The sequence below is a fragment of the Bison bison genome, unplaced genomic scaffold, assembly GCF_000754665.1.
Source record: "Bison bison bison isolate TAMUID 2011002044 unplaced genomic scaffold, Bison_UMD1.0 scf7180017864485, whole genome shotgun sequence".
Lineage (NCBI taxonomy): Eukaryota > Metazoa > Chordata > Mammalia > Artiodactyla > Bovidae > Bison > Bison bison.
This window is the reverse complement of record NW_011495045.1, coordinates 8,490,542-8,500,712: the sequence shown is the minus strand read 5'-3', so window position 1 is coordinate 8,500,712 and position 10,171 is coordinate 8,490,542. Positions and strand designations below refer to the sequence as shown.

The window sequence follows — 10,171 nt, the reverse complement described above, 5'->3', positions numbered from 1 at the left end:
ATATATATATATATATATATATATATATACACACACACACACACATGATTAATGCTATCTAGAATTGCTACTAGAATATTTCACTTAAAGGAAATCAACCATGAATATTCATTGGAAGAACTGATGCTGAAACTGAAGCTCTAATACTTTGGCCACCCTGATGTGGAGAGTCAATTCATTGGTAAAGACCCTGCTGTTGGGAAAGATTGAAGGCAGGAGGAGAAGGGGGGTTACAGAGGATGAGATGGTTAGATAGCATCACTGACTCAATGGACATGAATTTGAGCAAACTCCAGGAGATGGGGAAAGACAGAGAAGCCTAGCGTGCTGTTGTTCATGGGGTCACAAAGAGTCAGACATGACTCAGTGACTAAACAACAACACTAGAGTCTATTTCACCAGTTCATTACCATGAAGAATGCCTCTGTAAGAAGTTTTAAATTTGGTGTCCCCTGGAAATGGATCCAAAAACTTCTGTTTTTTTCTAAACTGACACTTTTCCATCTTCCACACTGAAAGAGTTGTGTCCATCACTTGGCATATACTTTGTAACCGTGGGGTTGATATAGCCAAGGTGAGAGCAACTTATTTAGAAAGTTGCTGTGTACCTCTGTAATGCACAGCGAGGTGCAGAAGCATTCTCTTCAAGCTCTGACTTTATCACAGTATAGCTCTATGAGTTTTTGTTGTTGTTGCTGTTTAGTCGCTCAGTCATGTCTGACCCCAGGGACTGCAGCATTCCAGGCTTCCCTGTCCTTCACTACCTCCTAGAGTGTGCTCAAGTTCATGTTCATTGAGTGTTTATCTTTACTACCATCATCATTTACTTCTCATCAAAATGATGATTTTGTTCTTGCCTTCCCCACCACGAGGCAGAAAGAACATCAGCTCTTCAACCTTTAGTCCCTTAATGGAGTAACCCTTGTTTGCGTCTCATTGAAAGTCTTATAAACCATCCTGTGAAAAAAGAGAAATAATTTTCTCTAAACCATTCTTTTGTACTTAATACACGTGTAGAAAATTTATTACCTTATTGATCATTTTGCCACTAGCTCAAATTATAATTTTACAATCTACTTACATTCTTTTATTGTGGTAATATCTATGTCTATATTTTTTCTTTAACTTTTAAAAAATTACTTGTCTCATAACTTTTCAACTCCTAAAGTCTTATGTGATTTTTGAAATTGCTAATACACCTTCTTAAGATTAAAAAATAGAATTTGATTCTTTAAAAAAAAGTGACTCAACATTTTCAAATTGCTAAAGATACCTGATTTGAATATTCTGTTATAGGCATTTATTAACTTTTTAACATCTTTTTGAAGAGACTATGCACAAATATTTTTGCCTTTAATTTTCATTGTAGTTATGTAACTGAGAAATAAATTAATGTAAAACTCAGTCCATCTGTATGCCATCCCTGTTAAAATTATCTCCCTTTTTCTTATATTAAAAATAAAATAAATTAAATTAAATTACCTACCTCGTAGCTTAGTCGGTAAAGAACCTTCCTGCAATGCAGGAGACCAGGGTTCAATTCCTGAGTCAGGAAGATCCCCTGGAAAAGGAAATGGCAACCCACTCCAATATTTTTGCCTAGAGAATCCCATGGACTCCTGCCTGGGATTTCAAGAGTCGGAGACGACTTAGCAACTAAACCACAACCACAATTATTTAGTAATTATGAAATATTCCTATGCTCATAAATATCCACTCTTCTGAAGGTTTACTAATGATTCAAACTTTTGAAATTGAATTTGAAAAATAATGAAAATTCTAAATAATTAAAATATAAATGTAAAATATATGTATCTCTTTTCTAATAGCTTATAATGGGCCTATAGTACAGCAAATTTCCATAAAGTTGGAAATGTTTTACATATGTACTTTCTTATGAAGCTGCTAAGTCACTTCAGTCGTGTCCGACTCTGTGCGACCCCATAGACAGCAGCCCACCAGGCTCCCCCGTCCCTGGGATTCTCCAGGCAAGAACACTGGAGTGGGTTGCCATTTCCTTCTCCAACGCATGAAAGTGAAAAGTGAAAGGGAAGTCGCTCAGTCATGTCTGACTCTTTGTGACCCCATGGACTGCAGCCTACCAGGCTCCTCCATCCATGGGATTTTCCAGGCAGGAAGTGTGAGCATTAATTTTACAGGACACACTGCTGGAACACCAGGTACCTCACAGAGTCTAGCAGAGTTCACATACAGAAAATCACCGTTGGACTTATAACTCCAGAAATGAGATTCTACACATTTTGTTTGTTTTTTTCTCAGAGGACTGAAGCTAGAATGCTCCAAAATTGCTAAAATTTTGGCAGTTTGTTTAAAAGATTAGCCAGCAATTAATATATTAATTGAAAAGCATAGAAGTAAATTATGAATCCCATTATGCAGCTGAAATTACAATATGGGGGGGGTTGTTATATAGGATTAATTTGGCTTCAGATTCTCCATGAATTTTCGGTGTGTAGTAATGAGAAGAACCCCTAACACAGATGACTCTTCACCCAAAAGAAACCTTGATTCTCCCAGGAGCCAAACTTTCCTAAATCACACAGAAGTAATAATTCTTTTGCTAACTCCAGTTCAAAAATGGTTCTCTATAAATAGTGTGATACTATAATTTGGCTTGTAAAAATAAATACTTAATGCAGCAGTTTTCTGAAATATCAGAATTTGCCAGTCAAACACAATATAGTCCACATCAAGCAACTGCTAGTCAAAGTAAAATAGAAGATTTATCTCTAATCTCAGCATTAATAATCTTTACGAGAGGAAGGAAAGAGAACAAAAGTAGGAACAGAATTTTGGAGTTTTGTGGTATTAAAAATAATGTATAAAATGAAAATAATGTGAATTACTGGTATGGATGCTATTCTTGTCACATCAGTGTATAATGAAGTAGCAGATAAAGTTAATTATGGGAAGAATCAGAAAAATAAACACTTTTGGTAAAATTTATAGATAACTAAAAGATAACAAGCCATCTACCCTAGTAAATGATACACAGTTAAAAAGCTGAATTTCTGTACCATCAATTCAGTTCAGTCACTCAGTCTTGACCCCATGGGCTGCTGCACACCAGGCATCCCTGTCCATTACCAACTCCCAGAGCTTGCTCAAACTCATGTGCATTGGGTTGGTGATGCTATCCAACCATCTCATCCTCTGTTGTCCCCTTGTATTCCTGCCGTCAGTCTTTCCCAGCATGAGGGTCTTTTCCAAGAGTCAGTTCTTTGCATCAGATGGCCAAAGTATTGGAGTTTCAATTTCAACATCAGTCCTTCCAATGAATATTCAGGACTGATTTCCTTTAGAATGGACTGGTTAGATCTCCTTGCTGTCCAAGGGACTCTTAAGAATCTTGTTTAATATCACAGTTCAAAAGCATAAATTCTTAGCTGCTCAGTTTTCTTTATAGTCCACCTCTCACATCCATACATGACTACTGGAAAAACCAAAGCTTTGACTAGACAGACTTTTATCTGCAAAATAATGTCTCTGCCTTTTAATATGCTCTCTCTAGGGTGGTCATAGGTTTTCTTCCAAGGAGCAAGCATCTTTTAATTTCATGGCTGCAGTCACCATCTGCAATGATTTTGGAGCCCCCCAAAATAAAGTCTGTCACTCTTTCCATTGTTTCCCCATCTATTTGCCATGGAGTGATGGGATGAGATGCCATGATCTTCATTTTCTGAATGTTGAGTTTTAAGCCAACTTTTTCACTCTCCTCTTTCACTTTCATCAAGAGGCGCTTTAGTTCCTCTACACTTGCTGCCATAAGGGTGGTGTCATCTGCATATCTGAGGTTACTGATATTTCTCCTGGAACTCTTGATTCCAGCTTGTGCTTCATCCAGCCAATAATTTCTCATGATATACTCTGCATATAAGGTAAATAAGCAGGGTGACAATATACAGCCTTGATGTACTCCTTTTCCAATTTGGAACCAGTCTGTTGTTCCATGTCCAGTTCTAACTGTTGCTTCTTGACCAGCATACAGATTTCACAGGAGGCAGGTCAGGTGGTCTGGTATTGCCATCTCTTGAAGAATATTCCATAGTTTGTTGTGATCCACATAGTCAAAGGCTTTGGCATAGTCAATAAAGCAGAAGTAGATGTTCTTCTGGAATTCTCTTGCTCTTTCGATGATCCAACTGATGTTGGCAATTTGATCTCTGGTTCTCCGCCATTTCTAAATCCAACTTGGACATCTGGAAGTTCACAGTTCACATACTGTTGAAGCCTGCCTTGGAGAATATTGAGCATTACTTTACTAGCGTGTGAGATGAGTGCTGTTGTGCGGTAGTTTGAGCATTCTTTGGCATTGCCTTTCTTTGGGATTGGAATGAAAACTGATCTTTTGGCCACTCCTGAGTTTTCCAAATTTGCTGGCATACTGAGTGAAGCACTTTCACAGCATCATCTTTTAGGAGTTCAAATACTTCAACTGGAATTCGATCACCTACACTAGCTTTGTTCATAGTGATGCTTCCTAAGGCCCACTTGACTTTGCATTCCAGGATGTCTGGCTCTAGGTGAGTGATCACACCACCATGATTATCTGGGTCATGAAGATCTTTTTTTGTATAGTTCTTCTTTGTATTCTTGCCACCTCTTCTTAATATCTTCTGCTCCTATTAGGTCCATAGCATTTCTGTCCCTTATTGTGACCATCTTTGCATGAAATGTTCCCTTGGTATTTCTAATTTTCTTGAAGATATCTCTAGTCTTTCCCATTCTGTTGTTTTCCTCTATTTCTTTGCATTGATCTCTGAGGAAGGCTTTCTTATCTCTCCTTGCTATTCTTTGGAACTCTGCATTCAGATGCTTATATCTTTCCTTTTCTCCTTTGCCTTTCACTTCTCTTCTTTTCTCAGCTATTTGTAAGGCCTCCTCAGACAACCATTTTGCCTTTTTGCATTTCTTTTTCTTAGGGATGGTCTTGATCCCTGCCTCTTGTACAATGTCATGAACCTCTGTCCATAGTTCTTCAGGCACTCTGTCTATCACATCTAATCCCTGAAACTATTTGTCACTTCTATCGTATAATCATAAGGGATTTAATTTAGTTTTACCTCAATGATTTTCCCTACTTCAATTTAAGTCTGACATTGGCAATAAGTTCATGATTTGAGCCACAGTCAGCTCCCAGTCCTGTTTTTGCTGAGTGTATAGAGCTTCTCCATCTTTGGCTGCAAAGAATATAATCAATCTGATTTTGGTGTTGACCATCTGGTGACGTCCATGTGCAGCCAATGCTCCAGCGCCATGCAGCTTTCTGTAATATAGAATAATAGTTTAGAGGATCAGATTTTCTATTAGGAAATTTCAGTCTTATAGATGGTAATCCTTCTTTGCTGTTTTTATTCAGTCACTCACTCATATCCAACTCTTTTTGACCCCATGAACTGAAGCATGCCAGGCTTCCCTGTCCTTCACTATCTCCCAGCATTTGCTCAAACTCATGTACATTGAGTCAGTGAGGCCATCCAAATATCTCATCTTCTATTGACCCCTTTCTCCTCCTGCCTTCAATCTTTCCCAGCATCAGGGTCTTTTCCAGTGACTTGGCTCTTTGCATCAGGTAACCAAAGTTCTGGAGCTTCAGCTTCAGCATCAATACTTCCAATGAATTTCTTGTTGTTTTTCAGTCTCTCAGTTATGTCCAACTCTTTGTGACCCCATGGACTGCAGCACACCAGGCTTCGCTATCCTTTACCATCTCCCAGAGCTTGCTCAAACTCATGTCATTTGGGTTGGTGATGCCATCAAACCATCTTGGTTGGGGATGTCCCCAACTAAGGAGACATCCTCTGTTGTCTCCTTCTCCTCCTGCCTTTAATTTTGCCCAGCATCAAGATCTTTTCTAATGAGTCAGGTCTTCACATCAGGTGGCCAATAATTGAAGCTTCAGCTTTAGCATCAGTCTTTCCAATGAATATTCAGAGTTGATTTCCTCAAGAATTGACTGGTTTGATCTCCTAGGAGTCCAAGGGACTCTCAAGAGTCTTCTCCAACACCACAGTTCAAAAGCATCAATTCTTCAGTGCTCAGCTTCTTTATAGTCCAACTCTCACATCCATGACTATTGGAGAAACCATAGCTTTGACTAGACAGACCTTTGTAAGCAAAGTAGTGTCTCTGCTTTTTTAATGTGCTATCTAAGTTTGTCATAGCCTTTCTTCCAAGGAGCAAATGTCTTTTAATTTCCTGGCTGCACTCACTGTCCACTGCTCCAGTGATTTTGGAGCCCAAGAAAATAAAGGCTGTCACAGTTTCCATTGTTTCCCCATTTATTTGGCATGAAGTGATGGGACTGGATGCCATGTCTTAGCCTTCTGAATGTTGAGTTTTAAGAGAGCTTTTTCACTCTCCTTTTTCACTTTCATGAAGAGGCTCTTTAGTTCCTCATTATTCTATATCAAATCGTAGATTAAAAATGTGAGGCCTTGTTGAGTAGAATGTTCCACATGGAGAATCTTTGTACTCTAAGGAGTCACTGTGTAGATGAGAACATTTCCTTCTCCAGGAATCTTACTGATCGAGAGATCAAACTCATATCTCCTGCATTTGCAGGAGGATTCTTTACCACTGAGTCACCTGGGAAGCCCCATGATACAGTAATTGATTTAAAAGTGCTCTTTTTCTGTCATTATTTGGACTATTGTTTATTGTAGTTAATATACCCAGTATAAAATTTAGTGTTGAGATTTTAGTTCTAGCTTCTCTGGTGGCTCAGATAGTCAAGAATCTGCCAGCAATACAGGATACCTAGACTCAATCCCTGGGTGGAGAAGGTCCCCTAGAGAAGGAAATGACTACCTACTCCAGTATTCTTTGGAGAATTCCAAGGACAGAGGAGCCTGGTGGGCTACAATAGGGCTGCAAAGAGTCAGATATGACTGAAACTAACACTTTCACTTTCACATAGTTCTAGCTAAGGAAACCAAAATAAGAGACTTTTTTGTGCTCAGTATTATTGTATTATATAATAATATATAATGATTAAATAATTATTATATTAAAGCACATTTCTAACCACAAAACTGTATACCATTATATATCCCAAACTCTTTCACTTGAAACCAATTCCTCATACTAAATGAAAGCCTACTCCTATTTTTCATCTTTTCTTATGTAAATTGGCATGTTGTCTTTAAACTTGTCCTTAACAACCAGAATGCTTATAAGTCTCCTAAACACCACTTGGATGATTCAATTTTGGGTTCCTTTGCTGGCAAATGGAATATCCTTTGATAGTACCCATATTACATACCTCTGTATCATATTGAAATTGTGGAAATCTTTTCATTGGTTTTAGAAACTGGGTCTTTATTTTATACAGTAATTTAGATACACTGAGAAATTTCCGTTGCTTGACTGTGCTGTTTGCTGTGTTCTGGTGGTTTGGCAATAGATTAGAGGTTGGGTTTTCCACCATTTGGTACTAATTAACTAGGGACAATCTGATTTCCATTTGTTACATTCACATGGCAGTGCTGCCTGTATTTATATCAGAAAAAAAAAAAAAAAAAAGGTTTATTCTGCCCTCTTAGCCTTGTGAGCACTCCAGAAGATCGTTCCATTATAAGATGTGGACATAGCAAGTTAAATCAAATTGTTCATGATTCTTGTGTTTACATGCTTACATTTTACTTTTCTGGCTATAGAAGATTTTAACCAAATCAGATCATTGCCAGGAAGTTAAATGAATAAAATTGCAGTCCTAAGAAATACTGGACTTTCTCTTGCTGAGTAAAATAAATGTCTCCCTTTCAATTAAACCAACTGTTACTGGATAAAAGTCTACCTTTGCGTAATCAACTGTGTGGCCTCTGATTAGACTTGATAGGGCAAATTATACCCTAAACTGTATATTTCGTTGTGGGTAAATAAAACTGCCTATTTATCTTCCTCTGGGGTTGTCTCAACTGCTATTGAAGATGGGTAAGGGCAGATTGTGAAAACTTTCAATTACACAACAAACCAAATGTGAATCTTTAAACAAAAGCATAAAGTTTAAACGTGAACATTGATTCAAGAACATTTGAATTAACCAGTTCACAACTTCACTTTCACAACTGTCACTTTTACAAGTGATGGTTGTAAAGAACTAAACCCTGTCTAATGTGAAGAAAAATATATTTCATTCCTGTTCTTACAATGAGTCCCTAATCAAGTCATTTGATCTCTTCTTGTTCCGGATACCTGGAAGAGCTAGGCATCTATATTGAAAATATGAATCCAAAGAATTTATTTTTTAAATATAATTCTAAGTAGAATTTTAAATTCTACTATTTTAATGATTGTGATAAATCATGTTTTAATCTTGAAATTATTTTTTTATGTTTTAAAAGAGTCTCTCGAGATTTATACTGCCAAAATAACTAGCAGCATAAAATAAAATTTCAGTATCATTCTAATATTTCTAATCTTTAATGCATTTTTTTGTTATTGTTTAAATGTATTCAATATTAACTGATAGGATTCAAACCCTTTTATGATGTCTCATCATTGTCATTCTTAGGCAGATATCACAGTTGAAGTATTCATCATGGCCTAATATACCAAGTCTTTACTCACTGAAAGAAAGAGCTTTAAAACTATAATAGCTATAAATCTTAATTATGGACACTCATTATTAATATGTCTGAATAACCTAACAACTCCTGCATAATTAACATATAATTGTTGAGCATAGATATCCTCATTTCCCTTAGTATAGTAATTCAGATCCCATGAAACTTCCTAAAGACCAAAGCACTTATAATTGTGAGCATAAAAGGATTAAACGGTAGTGCCATCAACTTCTGTAGCAAAGTTCCAAAATTTTGGTTTCTAGCCATCTATCAAAATATTGACACAACACCCAGCCTAAAAAAATATCAAGCCATTTTTATCTGAGCTGTGTATTTCATTTCTTAAAAAAAAAAATTCTCAAGCACTTAAAAATGGAATATTAAAGAATGACTAGTTCCTGAACCCTTAACTTCAGAGATACTACTCAAAATATTTATCCAGTGCCCCAAATGCCACTGTATGCCATTTAAGGGCTGTAGTCACATACTCTTATTCTTATTTACCAGGCCTAATAGATTGGGGCAGAATCAGACACTAGTGAAATATGTCTGTGTATTTAAACATGCTGGGTTTAGATTTCATTCTTAAAAGGAATCAGATGGAATATCTAATTCCCTAAGTTGAATTGTTGTAAGTTAAGAATCACAAACACAAATGTCAGCAGAGCCCAGGCTGTGGCATAAATGTGTGTCCTAGTCAAGGGGTTAGAGTGAGGAGTTGGAGGGCAGACACCAACTTAAAAGGCACAGCTATTTCTCAATACCAGTGAATTATTTTTATATAAATTTTTGGGCCCACTTTCTGGATTTTCTAACTTCTAAACAGACTCTCTAGATTTTTAAGGTACAATCTTAAAATTAACCTGTAAACAACTGAATCAATGTTTTAAAGACCTGTATGACCCAAACAAAAAAATCCTAGGGGACCAAATGTAGATTACTGATGACCAAAGGAAACGCATTCCCAGGCAATGCTAGTGGTAAAGAACCCACCTGCAAATGCAGGAGGCATAACAGACATGGGTTCAGTCCCTCTGTCGGGAAGATCCCCTGGAGGAAGGCATGGCTACCCACTCCAGTATTCTTGCCTGGAGAGTCCCTTGTCAGTATTCTTGCCTGACAGAGAAGCCTGGCAGACTACGGTTCATAGGGTTGCAAAGAGTCAGACACGACTGAAGCGACTCAGCACACGGGTACATGCGAAAGGAAAGTAGTAAGAATTAGTTAGTGTTAGAATTTTTAAACTTTGGACACTAAAGCTATTGATAGATAGCCCTGCTTTACCATTGAGAGTAAAAATAGTTCTTAACTGGGGTACTGACATATTCTATTATTTTCATATGATATGCATTCTTCATTTATATAAGTATACGTTCTCAGAGGAAGTAGAATGTAAGTATTAACACTATGATAAAACACTAGAGCACTTTTAAGTTAGGTTTTTCTGGGCTTCAGTTTGCTTTGAGGAACCTGGTAATATATTTTGGTCAATACAAATCATAATATAGAGTCCTCCCATTTATAAGCCAAATGATCCCAGGGATAATGTTCTACTCAATTCGGATGTCCTTGTCAAGTTACAA

The 10,171-nt window shown here is 37.2% G+C and overlaps 1 protein-coding gene across 2 annotated transcripts in view; it reads left to right on the top strand.

Moving 5' to 3' along the window:
• GULP1 (GULP, engulfment adaptor PTB domain containing 1) overlaps positions 1 to 10,171 on the top strand; it is a 329,829-nt gene that overhangs the window by 297,104 nt on the left and 22,554 nt on the right. The gene's annotated exons all lie outside the window — the stretch shown is intronic.